Here is a 20531-nt window from a genome sequence, read left to right as displayed (position 1 = left end):
AACAAACAACCCTGTTAGTCAACTTATTCTTGTCTCTCTCAACGCTGTCCATATTTCTCCAGGAATATCATCTGGTCTTACTAATTTACTTTTCTTGATTTTTTGCAGAGCTTGCGCTACTTTCGAGTTGATTATTTTATTTATTTTAAGAACAAGTTTGACTGTTTCCACCTGTGATTACCACTCTTAATTCTCAATTTTTTTTAAGTCCCTTAAATTTTTCAATCATGACTCAACTCATTCTTCCTCTTATCTTTCCTTGTATTATCAATCTTCGCATGTCATATTGGTGTCCCCTTATTACGTGTCCCAACTTTATCATTTCGTATTCTTTGCCCATTTCTCGCAATACTTCCGTTTTCATTTTCTTCTGTGTCCATGTTATTCTAAGCATCCTTCTGTAACACCACATTTTAAATGGCTGTATTTTTGTGTATTCTTGCTTCTGTATCATGCTTTCAAATCCATATTATAGTATCTAAAACAAGTAACAACAGAGCTCTTACTCTCAGAGAATAGTTTTCATTTTTACAAACGCATTTCTTGCTATTTCTATTCTGACCCTTATTTCTGTTGTTTGATCATCTTATACTATTGCAACCTAATTCGTCGAGATTCTGTCGATGTCATCTGCCGCTGCGTTTATCACTTCTTCTTTACGTGTCATCTCCGCGACGGAGGTTGGCAATCATCACGGCTATTCTGATCTTAGATGCTGCCGCTATGTGCATCCGTACCATTCCCTCAAGTTACGCATGAGATTCTTCTTATTCCTACACTTCTCTTGCCCTGGATTTTCCCTTGTGTAATCAATTGAAGTAGGTTGTATCTCTCATTACACATAACATGCCTCAGGTATTGCAGCTTTCGTGTCTGGATGGTTTCCAATATTTGCATTCTTTTGTTGACTCTGCTCAAGACTTCGTTGTTTGTTACATGCTCGAAGTTACATACATTCCATGATATCTTCAGGATTTTTCTATACATCCACAGTTCAAATGCTTCCCACTTTTTAGTAGTCAACGCGTTAAGTGTCCACGCTTCTATCCCGTAAAGTAGGGTCGAGAAAATATAACACCTTGCTAGCCTAACTCTCAAGTCTAATTTCAGTTCTCTTGCACACCTTTCTCATTTTATTGAAGTTTGTTCGTGCTTTCTTTATTCGAACTTTGATTTCTTTGGAGTAATCGTTTGTGTGATTAATTATTGTGCTAAGATAATTCTAGTTTTCAACTTGTTTTAAAGTTTTACCGTTAATTGTCAGGCTTTCATCATTATTTTGGGTTTTTGATATTCTCATAAATTTAGTTTTCTTGATGTTTATTGATAATCCATATTCTTCTCCATACTCAACCATCTTGTTCATTAGCTTTTGGAGGGTCTTGGAGGTTGTCTGCTAGTATGATAGTATCGTCCGCATATCTAATGTTATTGTGTAATTGGTGTTTTATTGACCTTTATTCCTGCTGTTTCTTCCTCAAGAGCTGTTTTCATGATTTCTTCAGAGTATGCATTGAATAGTAGTGGTGACAATACACACCCCTGTCACTCTCTTCTTTTAATTTCGAACTCTTCTGGTGTATGTTTATTAATGCGTATGTGTGCCTGCTGTTTATAATATAGATTTGTTATAATTCGAAGGTCATTGAATTGTAATTGTTTTGCTTTGAGGACGTCCATTAGCTCTTTGTGACAGACTTTATTGAAAGCCTTGAAGCCTTGTAATCGATGACATAGACGTACATATCTTGGTTTATCAATCCTTAGTCTGTATTCCAGGATCTTCCTTGTAGCAATCGTGCTGCATGTCTCATCCATCACCATTTAAGCCTTATAATGCGTCAAGGATACCATCCTGAGTACCTCCTCGTTTTTACCCTGTATCCCAGTATTACTTCAAGCATTGACTGTTTCTTTCTTTTGGATTATTTCTAAATGTCTGACTATATTTTTTGGCAAGGGTAAGAGTTTACACACTGCTTGAACGCCATTCTCTGATGCTGATGGGCATAAACTTTCAGAATATTGTGACATGGGTCGCTTCACATTCTATAGCGGATATCACCTTTGACCAGAATCGTCTAATCGGAGACTTTAATTTAGGAAAAAAAAACTAATACGGTGCAAAAAAAAAAAGATATTTTATCAACTGAAAAAGGGAAAACTTAAAACTAATACAGAGAAATTGAAAATATAAATATGAACATCAAATATACATAAGAAAAGTTGAGTACAGTAAGCGATAAGCAAAGAAATCATAAACGACAGAGGGAACCGAACTGCCGTATAGCTATAAACAGGTAGGTATGTATATACAAAAAAAATAAGACAAACAAAAGAAAAATGGCTAGAAGAACAATGACTCATTTAATTTCGCAATTTTTTTGACAACATTATCTTGATTAGATAAAACAACAAACTGCAAACAAAAAATGATAAAAGTCGCGTGGCCCGGATCTCTGGCTCTCAATGACTAACCAGATTCAAATCTAACGGACATAGCAATTAAAGAAACACTTAAGTCATTTAAGATTTTAATTAAAAAATCCTTTATAAAAGGTATATTTACTTAAAATAACACTTTCGGGCTACATCACAACGTTTTCGGAATGACTATTCCGAAATTGCTACATAAATTTTCTTATAGAGACTACGTCTCAGGGCCAGCAACCCCAGTTTGGGAGTCGTACGTTCCTATAAAGTTAATTCTATTTAAAACTTGTATATTAGTGGCTTCACACATGTATGCCTGGTAAAAGCACTGATGATGGAAAACATTCTGTGATGTAGCCCAAAAAGGGTTCTTTTAAATAAATATACCTTTTATAACGGATTTTTTAATTAAAATTTTTATAATTTATGGTATACAGCCCAGTACAGGAAATTCATTTTCCTTGTGGGCATTTAAGAATGAAGAATTTACAATTGTGAAGACTTAGTGGCCTAATGGGTCATGCCTTGAAAATATTCTTCATTCAAGAATATACAAAAATATAAAAAAAGTCAGCAGTAAAATTCAGTTTGGTTTTAAGGTACTATTTCCGTCTAGAATGCTAAAAATGGTACATGTTTAACAATTTTTTTTATCTTATCTATTATACAGGGTGTCGCTAAAAATAGTGTGTTCCTTAAAGGTATAGATAGAAGACACCATTTAGAGGTGTCAACCTCTATAAATCTATCAACTACGTGCAGTACGAAAATCTATACGTAGACAGTCACAACTTTAGTAAACAGATTTTTGGTAACACTCGTGTTTAGTGTCACCGTGAAAATGTTTTCGCTTCGTAAGTACCATGATAATGTTGATTATTTATGGAGAAGCGCAGTGTAACAGTAATTTAGCGGTCCAAATTTATGTCGGGAATTTATGTATATTGGAATGTCAAAAAACGTTGTTCATAGAACATTTAGGGAACAACTTCTACATCCATACTACTATTAAAGTACAAGATTTAGAACAATGTGATCTTCCTCTAAAATTAACATTTTGTTGACAGTTTTATGATACACTGGTCAGAGAACCTGAATCCTTCTAAAGTGTTATGTGCGGGTGAAGCATGTTTCAATTTTTATAATTGTCACATATGGTGTGACGAGAACCATTATTTAATACGTAGGAGAAATTTTCAACGGAAATTTAGCATAAATTTAAGGGCTCGAATAATTAACACTCGTTTGTTAGGACCATATGAATTACCCAGCACACTAAATGGAAAAGCCTACTATAATTTCTTACAAAATGTTTTACCGGTATTTTTTGAAGACGTACCTTTGCAAACACGCAGTAAAATGTGGTTTCTTTACGCATGGCCACCACGAAGTCTCTAATGCAATTTACTGGATTTTTATTTTTGGGGACATCCTGAAATCGATATTTTATGATAACCGAGATGAAATCGAAACAGAAGCTGCATTACGGGAACGAATTTTTGATGTTGCAGACACTATCCGACATATTTAGTTAACTATGGCATAGCTAACAATTGAATTCGTCGTATAAATGCAAGGTGAAGGCCACTTTAAACATTTATTTCAATAATTATTTTCAAGTAAGTACAAATATCTAATTTAATTTTAGTTCACAAATAAACAAATTGCTGATAGTCCGAGCATAGCGTAAAAAATAAATTAAAATTATTAAATGTTGTCTGTTGTATTTAATTTCCACTGTAAACCATGTAATTCAGTTAAAGCCCTCGACATTCAACACCTTTAAAGCTTAATAAATACACAATATTAGTTCAGTTAAAAAAATTATGCCATATTTCAATACATTTCAGAAACAACAGTACAAATCATTTTCTTAGTTGCAATAATTACTTTTTAGGAATGAAACCATAGTTCTTACTTAAGTAAAAATAATCATTTATTTAAAATTTCGAACTTTAACCCAAAACCTTAATTAATTCTGATACTGGCAAACGCCACATTATTAAAGCAAGAAATAATTATTTTGCAAATATTACATACATTTTCTCAGATGTTAACAAAACAAAACTTGAATAGTAAATAAACAAGGGTTGGATTTTGTTAAATATCCTAAAGACCCGTTTACACGGATAGAGTAATGATGCAAGTACTTGGTAGAGTAGAGTAACTCTACCCGTAAAAACGCTCAGCGCAGTAGAGTAGAGTACATAGTACGTGGTAGAGTAGAGTGACTAGCAACATGTGGCAAAGTAACTCTACTCTACTACCACCACCACCGCCAAAATATCCACTCGCCTGCGCACTCTACCCATGGAACGCGGTCAATTCTGGTAGAGTAGAGTAGGTAGGAAAGTGCATAGGGACGCTGTCATTCACTTTCACTTTAAAACTTGTAGAGATGTATGGCGAATACCAGTGTTTATGGAATTTAAGTAGTGTACACTACTGAAATAAATTACTATTTAAATGGGAATAAGCCACAATTAAAGGTTAAAATACGTTTCTTGACGTTTCAATTTCCACTTCGGAATTCGTTCTCAAAATACAAACATTGTAAATTAAACAAATTTCAACAAAAAACAAAATTTGAAACGTCAATAAACGTATTTTAACCTTTAATTGTGGCTTATTCCCATTTAAATAGTAATTAATTTAAAATGCCACAAGAAAATAGCTTCAGAACAATAATACAGAAATAAAAGTATGAGGCAAGCTGCGGAGGATGAAATCGTCTAAAGAATGGCAAAAGGGGGCTTGGAGTAAACGAGCTCAAGCAAAAATTAAGAATATAAGGTGCACTTATAATCAAGAGTGTTTAAAAATACAAAAATCAAAAAAATGGGATTCAGGTTCAGCCGATGTATACGTTCCGAACGTGAAATGGTTCACTCCTATGGAAGCAATCATGAAAGGTGCAAAAAGAAACAAGAAATCTGAAGGCTCACGGGCAAGTTACGGGTTTTTATTGCTTGTTAATAAAAGTACAATAAGAAATAAAAAATGTATTCTTATCAAGATAAAAAAAACTGAGGCCCCGTGTGTATTCCTTCTTTTAAGCCACTCTCTCATCCACTCTTTTCTTTGTTACAAAGCGACCTCAGTTACAAATGCATTTGCAACAGTAGCTAAACAATTTTGAATCAATTTTCTTTTTCTTGAATTCATTTTGTACTAAACAAACACCTACTCCACAGTATACTAGCATAAGTACTATACTTGTAACTCTCCTCGTGTGAACGGTATCAAGCCATTTTTGGTAGAGTAGCGAGTAGAGTCGACTCTACTCGCTACTCTACTCTCCTCACAACTCTACTCGTGTAAACAAGTCTTAAAAGTCACAAACGAGTTTTTATTCAGAAGCGCTTTCACTGCGTATGCCGTTGCCAGATTATTTAATTTTATGAATATAAAAATTTACGTTATGAAAAACCATGTAATTTATTTTTGGAAATTGTTAAGTTTAGAAAAAAGTGTTACAGGACTTTTTTGTTCCAAATTGTGTATTATATCCATATCTTAAAGAAACGCACCGGGGATACCCGGTATACGAGCATTCCCTGTTTAAAATAATTAATGGATTGTGGAGCTGGAAGGGCAGGGGATGTCTTTATAGTTAAAAGATGACGTATTTCGAATAAAAATGTACGTGTTTCAATTAATCTTTATAAATATATATTTTCACAGACCAAATACATAACCTAAATTGTTTTTTCACAATTTTCTTAATTAATTTTTAACAATATACACAATACGTTTACAAGTAATTTTTATATTGATAAAGACAAACCATAAAGTTTCACATACTGATATTTACAATTTGTGAAATGGCTGAATTGAAAACTAGCGCCATTTAAGTGTAAGTTCCACAACCTTCTATTTACGATTTTTTACGATAGGAAATCACAATCACAAAAAGTCAAGTGTCCTGTTTACTTTTATCCAGTGCGTATTTGATAAACAAGTGTGCAATCATTATAATTGATACATTGATTCGTTGGAGTCAAATTTTTGATATTATTGGTCCGATAAGATGATATGATCAACCTTGTTTTTTGTATTATGATCTAAAAAAAACGAAAATAGTGCATATTCACTTTCATGTAAATTATGAAGCTGTTATCAACCTCTTATTATTAACCTCTGAAATGGAAATCTATCTTCGTAGGGCTCTATCCGGCTGCCATCATCTTCATACCGGGGGGCGGGGGGGTGCCCGGATATCTGAAGAGGGTGGCTTGTGTTTTTGTTTTGATTTTCCGACGTCTCAACATTTTGATTTCTCAAAGTAGTGCAGTATCGTCGGCATAGAGTAGGATGGTTTCGGAGTGATCTGTTGGGCGTGGCAGGTCGCTGTTACTGTGTAATAAACTGTGTAAAGTATTAATATTAATTAATAATAACTGTGAAAAGTGCTAAAATTGAGCCTTGGGGCACTCCAGCTTGTAGAGGTGAATGGTCTCGAGAATTTATCTGTGATTTTAACTCGGATGGTCCTATTAGAGATATAGGAGTGTATTATATTTAGAAATCTGGTTGGAAGTCCAGAGCGGTGGAGTTTTTCGATCAAGCCTTTGTGCCAGACTTGATCAAAAGCCTTCTGGACGTCTAGGAATATGCCGATGGATACTTTGCCTTTTTCGTTTATTGTACGTGAAATGAAGGTGCTGCTTCTGTCAATGCATTTTGAGAAGAGTGTTCAGCTCTGAATCCGAATTAGAATTTTGGAATGATGGTATTTTCTTCTATAAATTCTACGACTCTTTCTTTTAGGATCCTCTCGTAGACTTTACTCAGAGTGTTAAGAAGAGAAATTGGCCTGTATGATTTCAATGCTGGTTAGGGTTTTTCCTGGTTTGGGCATCATGATTGTACTGGCTACTTTCCTGGGAGTTGGAAAGTTACTCTGTAGAGACATGCATTGATAATGTTGAAAAGCAGCGGGATTATACCCTCTGAAAGTTTTTTGAGGCATCCCCTATGTATGCCATCTGAGCCAGGGAATGTGTTTTTACCATAGTTACACATTTGTTTGACGGTGTCCTCCAGCACAGGAGCCATAATCGGATGTTATATATTATAGTCTCCAAAGTGCTGTGGAGGATAGTAGAGTATATCCTCTTCTTTCGGTACCAAGTTTAAGATTTTCAGGGGTGATGAAAGTTGCCTGGAGTGTATTTTTGAAGGCTTTTGCTTTATCTCGTGGATTTGATAGAATGGCGTTATTTACAATGAGATGAGAGTGAGGCTTGACTTTTTTTTCGTTAGGGTTTTGAATTTGTTTCAGAATTTAGAGCCATCTCTGTGGTCCAGGCCAGATCCGTCAGACGGTAACTCATCTCCACTGATCGTGTTTTAACTTGTTAACCTCTAGTCTTATGTATGTTGAGAAACGGTTGTATTCTGTTTTAATGTATGGGTCACGGAATGTTTTATACTCTCTGATTAGTCTGCGCTTAATTTGGATTTAGCGTTGTGGAATCATTTAAGTATTAATTTTAACCATTGGAATGGCCAGGGATGAAGCCTCGCGGAGGAGACCTTCAACTTTAGAAATCTCTGTGCCAATCTGGTTGGTTGTTGACATATCCACTGACTCAGGAATATTATGATCTATGAACTCTTAGAAAAGTTGCCAATTTGCTTTACGATAATCTGGTCTATATATAGCAGTTGTGGCTTGTGGGGGGTGTTTAAGTCTGTTTTGACCAATAGTGGTAAGTGGTAAGAGGTTATCGAGTCCCCTATGTACTGAAAACCCTAAGGTGACTGAAAAATATGAAAACTGGAAGCATTCTGCCTGGAATATTTGTGGAAGTGTCACCAAATTGGATGTGTCTGCTATTGAGGTCGCCCATTAGTACCGCCCTGTCGAATGATTCAAAAGTACTCGACATTCTAAGAAGCATCACGAACAGCACTATATACGTAGTGCAGATACTCTTGTAAGATGTCACGATGTGATTAGTAGTTGAGGGGAACGGTACCATGTTATGTCCTATGGACGTTCTGGCATCGATTTTGATGTTGGTGGCCGCAGTTGTAGACGAAACCCCAGGAAGAGACAATTACGGAACACAGTCTATAGACTACGATAACAATTTACCTTTATAAAATAAATTATGCAAAATATGTTAAGTACGTGCTTTTTAGAAAATACTGATACTTATTATTTCATATATTTAAGAGATTAAGAATAGTACAAAATAGTGAACAATTTAGCACTATTCGTTTTACGGAAATGACGGTATTGTAGGTAGTTAAAAATCTAGTAGGTAATTATTAATTTTACTAACAGAAATACATGTTCTTTATTTAATTAATTAATACATTTAAATATGTTCGCTATTGTTTTAAATGTTTCGAGTTCTCAAGAGTATTGTTAATATTATATAACAATAACATTAAACGTCTCTAGACATAATAATATAGTATTTATTGCAATTTTCTTAATCAAGGAAATAATAAATTATAAAGATACATGTACCGCTCATTTAACAGTATTTTATTTTAATTTAATAGGTACATACCATTCACTTTTCTACTTTCACTGAACCTCAAGATCAGTTTACGATTACTAAAGAAATTTTATAAAGTGACTTAGTAGAAACAGTTAAACGAAAATAAGAAATAATATGCTTGTAAGATAGAGCAATACAAAAGCACGAGAGTATTAAAAATGTAGGTGACAATTGGAATAAAAGTCATAAAATATCACACGTTATTATTTTTGTTATTGTTTTCTGTAAAAGCTTGATTTTTGGATGACCTATTTCTCCATTTGATAGCAAGAAATCTACAAATGAATTTCATAATTCATAATGACGGTATTAGATTTTTGAAATTCACTACGAATTTCACTTGCCGACTAATTCATCAATCTGTCTGCTTTGCAACTTGTAGAAAGCACAGTGGTAAAGATTTGAATTCAGTTTCGCCAAGTAGGAAATCTTATGATTTCTCTTGTTGAATTTCATAAAATGTAACAGTCGCTAAAAAAATGGCGCAATCAAACATATCTCAGACATACCATTGCAAAGTCAGCAAAACAAATCGTAGTTGGAACAGGCATTGGAATAAGTCTTCTTTGTTTTGGATTAGTCACTGTCACAAAAGGAATTTAAAATATACCCTAACTTGTTTAAATTTTGTTTTTTTAAAACATATATAAAACAAATTTTAAGAAACCAAATTATCTAAAAAATGAGGCCACAGAAAAATGTCAAGTCTATAGAAAAATGTCTACACGACGAACTAAGAACAACTGTAGAGAATTACCAGACAAAAAGAAGAGAAGAAAAGTGGACACACAAACAAAAAGAAACAAAATTGCTTGAATAAGGACTTTAATATATAGAAAACTTTAACATAGAGATTTTTTTTATTTAGAATTGCCGCATCAACCATTAAAGGTTGTTAGCGGGTTTTACAGATTTTACAGTAACAAAATATACTAAATTGCAAATAATAAATTATAAATTACAAAATAATATATATATATATATATATATATATATATATATATATATATATATATATATATTGTTATGATTGTTTATTTTGAGTTCAAACTTAGTTTATTGAGCCAATAAAAAAATTATAACTTATCTGTTATCAAAAGTAAAATAATCCTTATATTACCTGTGTTCTATGGATTCAAAAGATTTTCTAGTTGTCTTTTATCGGGATAGAGAAGAAAGGATAATAATACAAATATATTATATTACAAAGATTTACGTTTCTTTATTTTATATGAACGAATAAAACAATTATTAAATTCTGTCGTTATCTTATCAATCAGCATACAAGAAAATAAATCAAATTATTATGATAATAAGATTATAAAGCTACATACATTTATATTACGTGAAAAACCAATTTTACTTAAAATTTTCTTTACTTGAAAAAAAAAGAAACCACAAAACTTTAAACTTTTGATTAGCCTAACAAAACCTCAATTCTTAAATTTGAATGCTAATGACCATGATGTCGAAACGATCCTTCACAGATATAAAATTCAATTGTACAAACACTTACAGTTTATTTTCTTCTTGAGTTGTATGTTGGAACATACCCAGAAAAGTCCAGTCTCCTCAAAGATGTGATCTCCCTTTTTTGGCACCTCGGCTCCTTCTTTACGTCTCTGCAAACCTCCTGCAAACTACACAAAAAACACCTGATTCACTTCTCCAAACTCCGCTACTTATTTATGACACCAGGACCTCCTTTTGTCAACTTGATGCCGTAAGAATACTTTCACATATACTTTATAAAAATGCCCACGGTAGATACAAGGACCTCTTTTAATCTACTTGTTATCTCCTTCTTCAAACTATTCACTTCTTTTCGTTACGCCGGTATCCAAACTCACGAACCACACCCTATCTTGAGACACACGACTGTTTCCTTTCGATGACCAAAATATGACTGACCTCTCCTGTCTCATCATCGACTCCCAAATTCCCATTTAAAAACGACCGTCCAATCAAAAAGCTTAAATTGTGTTTACTATGATATTGGAAAAGCCTAATTTCGGTTTCAGAGAAAACTAAATAGCTTACTTTAAAATTGGTTTTTTTCAATACATCATTTATACATATTTCAAAAGATTAGAATATGGTCATTTAATACTCGACTCTACAAACAATGAAGAGATTAACTTACAGGTAAAATGTCTTCTAATTCTAAACAAAGGTTTTTTGATAATTTTGTTTGCAACGGAAAAACGGTCGTTTGCCAAACAAATTTCTATTCGTATCTACACTAAATCTTCTCTTAAATTACTATATACAATTTGTCTATATTGATATCTTGAAATTTTATTTCGATGGATCTTTTTATTTATTTTTCTTTGGTTGGGAAAGAAGAAACATAATATATATATATATATATATATATATATATATATATATCTAACTATTAAATTTTATGTAATAAACAGTCCTTAAGGAATTTTGATTGTATTTGATACAGTTTATAATATCTTTAAGTTTATTTGCTTTTTCTGGTATGCTGTTGATGGCTCTTTCGTAGGAATGAAGAGGGCATTCAATCAATATATTCAAGAATTTATTAACCACTTAATCAGGAGGCCATATCCACATAATATTACAACTGCAGCTCCCCGGACGACATAACATTTAAGGACACACAAGCAGCTTTTTTTTAATAAATATGTTTGGTTAAAATTTGTTTTGTTTGCTATCAGCTAAGAGCTCAGATTCAATCCTTAGTTTAAGACAAGAGGAACTCACACTTGAGATACTGAGCTAGGCAAGGCATAGACGATAAGCTCCCATGGTTAATTGTGGTATTATTTTTACAATAGTACTTCAATTCTCTTTGGTAATCTTATCGTTACGCTACTTTGTGCTGCTCGAGCGTTACACCTCATTTCGCCATAAACTAAGAATATCAGCGTATTTCTCATTAGTAAAAACCATTTTTGTTGAATTGAAATTGTTATATTTGAATGCCACAAAGTAAAAAATTAAAAAGGAAAAGACAGTTAAGATTTGATTTCACGTACAGCGCACTTGTGCATCCGCTTATACGTATTTCGGCCTAATAGGCCTCATCAGAACGGCTTTCGCAATCGCCTGTACGTGAAATCAAATCTTAACTGTCTTTTCCTTTTTATTTCGATATACTCTGTACGAGTACTAGAAACCAATTCTAAGAATTTTGCTTAGTTGAGGAGATATGTTGTGAAATGCAACTTTTAGATTCCCCATGTCTCTCATAACATCTTTATCAACGTCTGTTTTGCCCTGCAATTTTTAGAAGGCACAGATTAAAGCGAAATTCTGAATTTGGTTTCGAAAATTAGTCTACGATTTTATTATCAGATGTCGCTAGATTGCGTCTATACGAAGCCATGTTAGAGTTGCTTCCTAAGACAGAAAAGATTTATTTCACGTTCAGAGCGATTGCGAAAGCCGTTCTGATGAGGCCTATTAGGCCGAAATACGTATAAGCGGATGCGCAAGCGCCCTGTACGTGAAATCAAATCTTAACTGTCTTTTCCTTTTTATTTTGATATACTCTGTACGAGTACTAGAAACCAATTAGCTAAGAATTTTGCTTAGTTGAGGAGATATGTTGTGGAATGCAATTTTTAGATTCCCCATGTCTCTCATAACATCTTTATCAACGTCTGATTTGCCTTACAATTCTTAGAAGGCACAGATTAAAGCGAAATTCTGAATTTGGTTTCGAAAATTAGTCTACGATTTTAAAAAATTAAACTAAACTAATAAATTTCGTGAACCGACCACAATTTGACAATGAAAAACGTAGCTTATACTTCTGTTGACAGGTCAAAGCCAACTGGTGCAAAATGCATTAGCATTTATAAAATGGATTTAACTCTGGAGGATAAATAATCGTACCAGGTTTCTTTTTTCTAAATAGAAGCGTTCCGGAGGCATTAAAAAAAAACTAATTACAAGGCGCCATCTTCAGAGAGTTCTAGCTCCCTTAGGAAAGCATTTTCGTACTAGGTGAATGGGATTAAATTGTCTTAAAATTATCTGAGGAATCTCCGGTCCTCGTTTATCAGTAGAGTTTCTGGACATCCTGTACACGTTATCCCTCGTATCACGTTAATTTTTCATTAAAGTGTGAGTAACTGTTTTAAGTACTGGATAAGTCAATTTGTACTCTATAATATCATACTTAAATATTTTATCGACGTAATATTAATCTTTTTTATCACCAGACTGATTCAAGTACAATTATGTATGGTGTAATTATTGCAGTCTCATAAAAATTTTTAGATAAAAGCTATTGTCGTATTATCATTACATGATTTTCAGTCGTAATTAATTTGGTATCTGTAGATATCATACTGTCACCTGTTGGGGTAGGGTTTACTGAGTAGGAGTATTAATTGTTTATAAGTGTCATCATCACCATAATTATCATTATGATCTTCCTACATCATTAGTCTGCCTATTAAAATAATAAATTCCTTAGGTTAAATAAAGGCGTCTCTTCTTCAGTTTTCCAATTCGTTTAAATATATTGGGCATTTCAGAGCATATACTTTGTTTACTTTTTCATCTCTTTATCCAAACTCCGTAATATGATCTGGCAACAGTCCCTCCTCCTTGACTACAATAACTAGCACCCACTGTCTAATAGATTGTTTAGTCTATTTCTTGCATTCATACTCTATATCCACTTCAGTTGCTCCCAAATTAACACCTAAATTATCACTAGGCTTAAGTGTGAGATCTGGATTATACAATCTACTTAAAATATTCTATATAATTACATATTTCATCAGTTGATTTCCTATAGTAGTGTCAGTTGGACCTTTGGTCAGTGTTCAGTTTCATAGAATTTTGAAATGTGCAGATCACATCACCATGATTGTGACTGCCCCTCCACCTTAACATTTCCGTTAAGACCAGTAGCCATTCTCTCTCCTGATGCCAACTAATATGTAGCTTCGCAGTTTTTTTTTAATGTTAAACTCTTTGCCCTTGTGTCGTGTAGTCTAATGTACGATTTTATGTTATTCTCAACAGATTGTTGGATAGGCCAAATTTGACGAAATAAGTCTAAAACGTTATATTACATAAAAACTTTTATCAACCATCAACTTCGAGTTTTTTATCGAAGTTAATTAATTTTCTGGGATTCTAATTAATTGAAGATTTAGCGTATGAAACGGCCTGGATAAGAAACGAAACCAGGAAAACTAACAAAAAACGTAATATGGATACTTCATTATCTCCTCCCTCTCCGCAAAAATCAAGTCCAGAAACACAAATTGAAAAACCATTCAAAAAACCAAAACCACCACCTCCGGTGGTAGTAGAAGGTTTTCAAAGTGCTGTTGACCTGAGCAAGCTCCTGACTGAGGCTGGTGTTACCTTCACTATGAAAATCATAAACAGTGAAGTTATAAAAATTAATACAGCCAATAGCGATCATTACAGAGTTTTAATAGAGAAAATAAAAACGAGTAACTTTTCGTACCACACTGCAAATAAGCAAGAGAGACCAATTAGAGTTGTTGTTAAGAAATAACATCACACATGCCACCAGAGGAAATAGTAAAAGACCTACAAAAACGACAATATAAAGCCATTAAAGCTGACAAAAATTCAAATGGACAACTAAAAAACAGCTAGATATGTTCAACCTGATATTTAGACAGGATGAAGATATAAATAGAATTTACGGCATAACAGACATACTTAGTAGCAGAGTTGAAATCGAGCCATTAAGGAGTTCCAGATTAGTCTCACAATGTAAAAGATGCCAGACTTACATACACACGTGGAAATACTGTAAAAAGGAGCCAAGATGTGTAAAATGTATTGGTAAACACCGTACTAAAGATTGCCAAAAACCACCGGAAGATAAACCAAAATGTGTCGATTGTGGAGAAAACCATCCTGCAAACTACCGCAGATGTTATGTAGCTAAAAAATTACAAACAATGAGAGACGAGAAAACAAACAAAGACAATGTTATAAAAGCGCCCCATAGAGTTATTGAAAGCAAAAACCTAAAAACGGCAGAGGTCAGTGAAAATAGAAGTTCGTAAGATCGTAACAAGAAAAAGAAACTGATATTACATTAAAAATGATATTGGAAAAGCTCACTAAGATTGATGACAAAATAACTCAAATCGATATCAGAGTTACTCGACTAGAGCATAGCGCTAAAGGAGCTGTTCCGAAAATCAGAAATGGCTAAGGACCTCCGAATAATGGCGTGGAACGCAAATGGACTGTTACAACATCAGATCGAGTTGCAAGCAGTACTAGATATTGAGAAAATTGATCTGTGTCTGATTTATGAAACACACTTCACTAAACAGTCATATGTAATATTTATGGGGTATAGACTATATTCTACTATACACCCAGATAAAACAGCTAAAGAAGGAAGCGCTATCATAATTAAAGATATCATCTTTCATTATGAGGAATTAAAATATGCAACTGAGCATATACAAGCTACAACAGTCTGTGTAAAGATGAAAACACATATCGTAAATATAAGTGCAATATATTGTCCTCCTGGACACATTAAAAGAGAACAATATAAAGAGTTTATGAACATTTTAGGAAAAAGATACATCATCGGTGGCGACTTTAATGCAAAGAAGATCCACTGAGGCTCTAGGGTAACTACAACTAAAGGAACAGAACTATTGTCAGCTGTTAAGGAACAAAAGGGTGAAGTAATCTCTACTGGTAGACCAATATACTGGCCTACCGATAGGAACAAAATTCCAAACCTGATAGATTTCTTTATTTACAAAAATATCTTAGCTACCTATCTGGATATCAATGACGGCTGGGACATCTCTGATCACTCACCGATAATTTTAACTATGAGTGATACAGTGATTAAAAAAGAGTTCAATCCAATATTGACTAATAAACAAACTGACTGGGAGGGCTTCAAAATAAACCTTGAACACAAAATTAATCTTGCTGTGCCATTGAGAAACACGAGGCAACTTGATGACGAATTAAAAAGTTTTTATAAAAAATATCCAACAGGTAGCTTGGGAAATACTCACACAATAACTTCTAGAACAATAGGGAACAACTATCCAAAAGAAATCAGAGAACTCATAGTAGAAAAAAGGAAATTAAAAAAATTGCAGCAATACAGAGCTCCACGAGGCAAAACTAGTCTAGAATATAAAACATTCAACAATTTATTATTTTTTAAGTAATTTAACAGCTGACCAGAACACAGATTATTCGTTATGGAAGGCAACAAAAAGAATGAAGAGACCAATTATTTATTCTCCTCCTATCAAGTTGGAAAACGGCAACTGGGCTAGAAGTAACGAACAGAAAGCAGAACGATTTGCAGATCATTTAGAAAGCACGTTCAAACCCAACGACAATGATGGTGAAGAACTGAGATGGGAAGAACCATTCCAAACTGAAGAAAGAATAACGTTGACATCATTTAGAGAAGTATCAACAGAGATAAAAGAGAATATAAATCCTAAGAAAGCTTCAGGATATTAAACTATTAAAAAATCTACCAAGAACAGCCATAGTTGCTGACACACCTCATAAATGCTGCTTTTAGATTGAGATATGTTCCCAGACTCTGGAAAGTAGCCGAAGTCATTATTTCTTCTTCATGTGCCGAGCTCGATTATCGAGCGTTGGCTATCAAATTGGCTATAGTAATTTTGTTGACGGCAGCTCGGAAAAGAGATGCAGAGGATCTGCTAAACCAATCTCTTAGGTTTCTAAGCCATGACGTTCTTCTTCGACCTGGCCCTCTTCTTCCGTCTACCTTTCCTTGTATTATTAAATGGAGTATATTATATCTCTCTGGGTGGCGCATAACATGGCCAAAATATTCAAGTTTGCGATTTTTAACTGTTTTGACAACTTCCGTAACTTTTCCCATCCGATGCAAAACAACTTCGTTACGAACTCTATCCACCCAACTTATTCGTAGGATTCTCCGAGACACCCAGATTTCAAAGGCTTCCAGTTTCTTGAAAAGTGTATCCGTCAAAGTCCACCCTTCGACACCATACAAAAGAGTAGAGAACACATAACATCTCACTAATCTAATTTCCAGATTTAAAGTAATATTGTTTCCACATAACAGTTTCTTTATCTTAAAGAATGCAGCTCTGGCCTTCTCTATCCGTATTCTAATTTCGTTGCTCATGTCCCAGTTCTCATTTAGATTACAACCAAGGTAAGTGATACTGTTAGTTCTCTCCAGTTGTTCACCATAAGCTGTTACCACTTCCGGTTGTATTGGCGTTTTACTGACGACCATCACCTTTGTCTTTGCGGTGTTTAGCTTAAGGCCATATTCATCACACGTTGTGGTAATCCTATTAATTAGATGTTGAAGTTCTTCGTAATTGCTTGCAATTAACACTGTGTCATCCGCATATCTCAAATTATTAATATTGACGCCATTCATTTTTATACCACATTGAACATTATATACTGCTTTATTGAAAACTAACTCAGAATAGATGTTAAATAGTAGCGGGGACAAAATACAGCCCTGCCTTACTTCTCTTCGTATTTGAAGCTCTTCAGAAGTGTCCCGGCCAATCCTGATGTTTGCACGTTGATGCCAGTAAAGATTTTTAATAATGCGTAGGTCTTTATCATCAATACCTACCTGCTGAAGAATGGCTATCATTTCAGTATGTTTTATTCGATCAAAGGCCTTCTCAGCCGAAGTCATTATGATCGCCAAACCAGGTAAACCTCCTAATCAAGTGACTTCCTATCGACCAATATCACTCCTTCCGGTGATGTCAAAACTACTTGAAAAACTTCTATTGAAAAGATTAAAACCAATAATAGAAAGAAAAAATCTTATACTAAATCATCAATTTGGTTTCAGAAATCAATATTCCACTATAGATCAAGTTCACAGAATGGCGAATATAATAGAAAAAACATTAGAAGAAAAGAAAGTCTGCTCTACAATCTTCTTGGACGTAGCACAGGCGTTTGATAAAGTCTGGCATAAGGGTTTAAATTATAAGCTAAGAACGTTCATGCCTAAACAGTATTGAGAAATCTTTGAATCATACATTGCGAATAGATATTTTAGAGTAAAACAAGAAGAAGTGTACACCGATTTAAGGGAGATCAAAGCTGATGTGCCACAAGGAAGTGTACTAGGTCCGGTCCCGTACCTATTGTATACGTGTGACATTCCAAAGCTAGTACAAATCACTATTGCCAGCTTCGCGGATGATACAGCCATACTAGCGATAGGAGATAGTAGTAAAGAAGCGACTGATAAGTAAATACAATACATACCTGGACCAGAAAATGGCGATGAAAGTTAAATGAGACTAAATCTGCACACATTAACTTTACAAGTAAAAAAATAGAAAATTTCCCAGTTAGAATAAATGATACCAAGTTCCTTTTGCAACATGAGCAAAATACTTGGGCATCACCCTAGAGGCGAGGCTGCGCTGGAAAGTCCACGTTAAAAAGAAAAGAGGGGAGCTTGATAGTAGATATAAGAAACTGTATTAGCTTATTGGAAAAAATTCAACATTATCCATTCATAATAAATTATCCATTTACAAGCAAGTACTGAGGCCAGTATGGGTATATGAGTGCCAACTCTGGGGCTGTACCAAAGCTAGTAATCCACATATTATCCAGAGATTTCAAAACAAAGTACTGAGTAACATTGTTGATGCTCCTTGGTATATCCGTAACAGCAATCTCAACCAGGACCTTGGTATGGAAACTGTGACCGAAGTAATCAAGAGAATAGCAGCAAGTCACGAGCAGAAGCTGCATAGTCATGTGAATGTCAAGGAAATCCAGCTTCTTGACAACACTGAACTAAAGAGAAGACTCATAAGGACAAAACCATTTGAGTTAGTGTAAATGTGTAACAGTTTAGTGTAAGAAGCGGAGTATAGTGCTGTGAAGTTATTGCATGTTAGTTGTAGTGCATTAGTTATAGATGAAATAAGAGTAAGCCATAGGGTAAGCCCTTAGATTTAAATATTTGCTGTTTATTAAGTTAGGTCAGATAATAACTAATAATTGGTCATTTGTGACCAGATAGCAGCATACAAACACCGTACAGATGTTATATAAAAAAAACATTTCTTCTTTGTATATGTTCTTTTTAAATTTATTTCATTATTTCCCTGAAATGTCTATGCATACGTCAATACTCATACATTTAAAATCTATTTTAAATATTCACTATGGTTTATATAAAAACTATAAAAACTATAAAAACTATTATAAAACTATAATTTAATTTAAAAGATAATTTTGTGGTGCATAGGTTGTTATTACTCTCATATTCATGTTATTTTCGAAAGCTATCATTACTTTATTCAGTTATCATTATCAGTATTAGATACCAACTAAACGAGTTAATCGGAATGACATAATAAATGTCTGGAACTAAAAGTTGTGGGAAAACTTTTATAGAATTACTATTTTTGTATTATCCAACGCGTAAACACATAATAAAATTTCCGGTTTGAACGACTTAGTAGTAGATAATATTCATTATTTTTTAATTGTTGGAAGTGCCAAACTGGATTTATGAAATTGTAATAACGGAATTTCCAATAATGGTGTCGTTTAGTAATAAGTTTTAAATATGTATTAGCTTTTACGTAATTTTTAGAGATATATATGCTAAATTCGATTGTTTATTTTTAGAAAATCGTTTGGAATTACAAGAAATTATACATAATGATTATGTATGGGAAAACGAATGGGTAATTTGTTAATCCCATTATTTTTAGACAAAATATAATTTTAGTTCAAAGGATTTCTTATCAGCTGTATTTTTGACATGAAATAATAATACAGACATCATAATAATCTAGGTACCAAAAACAAAATGCCAGATTACAGAAGGATTTCAAATAATTTATTTCAAATATTTTTAATAAAAAGTTATAAACAAGTGTCCCGAATATAAATTAAACATTTTTTCTTAGAATTATCGCAACAGTTCTTAACAAAATTAAAAGAGAACTCCATGAGTAAAAATATGGTAACAAAAAAAAAAATTAAAAAAACTAATTTGTTGCCCCTCAACTCCCAACAAAGTAGTCTTTGGGTTAAGTTAGTACAGTGTATGAATTCCACGGTTGTTGATTACTGTCCTACATCTGTAAGGCAAACTCATGATCAGATGGTCAATGTCTTGCTGCGGTATTCTATTCCACTCCATTAAAAGGCCCTCATACAGTTGCTCTCTTGTATTAAACGCAATATTTTTTTGTAAAATGCGTCTGCCCAATATGTCCCATACATGCTTAATTGGGTTTAAATCTGACGATTGTGCAGGCCATGGTAAAACCTCAATTTCATTATCTTCGATGAATGTTCGCATGACCCTGGCAGTATGTGGATGCGCATTGTCGTGCATTAATTGAAATTGGGGACCAGCTTGTTGTGCAAAGGGTACGACAATAGGTTGGAGAATAATATCGAGGTAGTCTGTTGCATTTAAAAAACGTTCCAGACAAACGAGATTGGTTCTTCCACCAAGAGTGATGGCACCCCATACCATTATACTGCCGCCTTGCTGTCTATAAACCTCCTGCACATTTGCCAATCGTTCAA

General features: G+C 33.8%; 1 protein-coding gene across 1 annotated transcript in view; it reads left to right on the top strand.

Annotated features, from left to right (window-relative positions):
• Positions 1 to 20531, top strand: part of prage (RNA exonuclease prage) — a 312334-nt gene that overhangs the window by 28000 nt on the left and 263803 nt on the right. The window lies entirely within an intron of this gene.

The sequence above is a fragment of the Diabrotica undecimpunctata genome, chromosome 4, assembly GCF_040954645.1.
Source record: "Diabrotica undecimpunctata isolate CICGRU chromosome 4, icDiaUnde3, whole genome shotgun sequence".
NCBI lineage: Eukaryota > Metazoa > Arthropoda > Insecta > Coleoptera > Chrysomelidae > Diabrotica > Diabrotica undecimpunctata.
The sequence above is the reverse complement of the archived record's forward strand: the minus strand, read 5'-3'. Positions and strand labels throughout refer to the sequence as shown.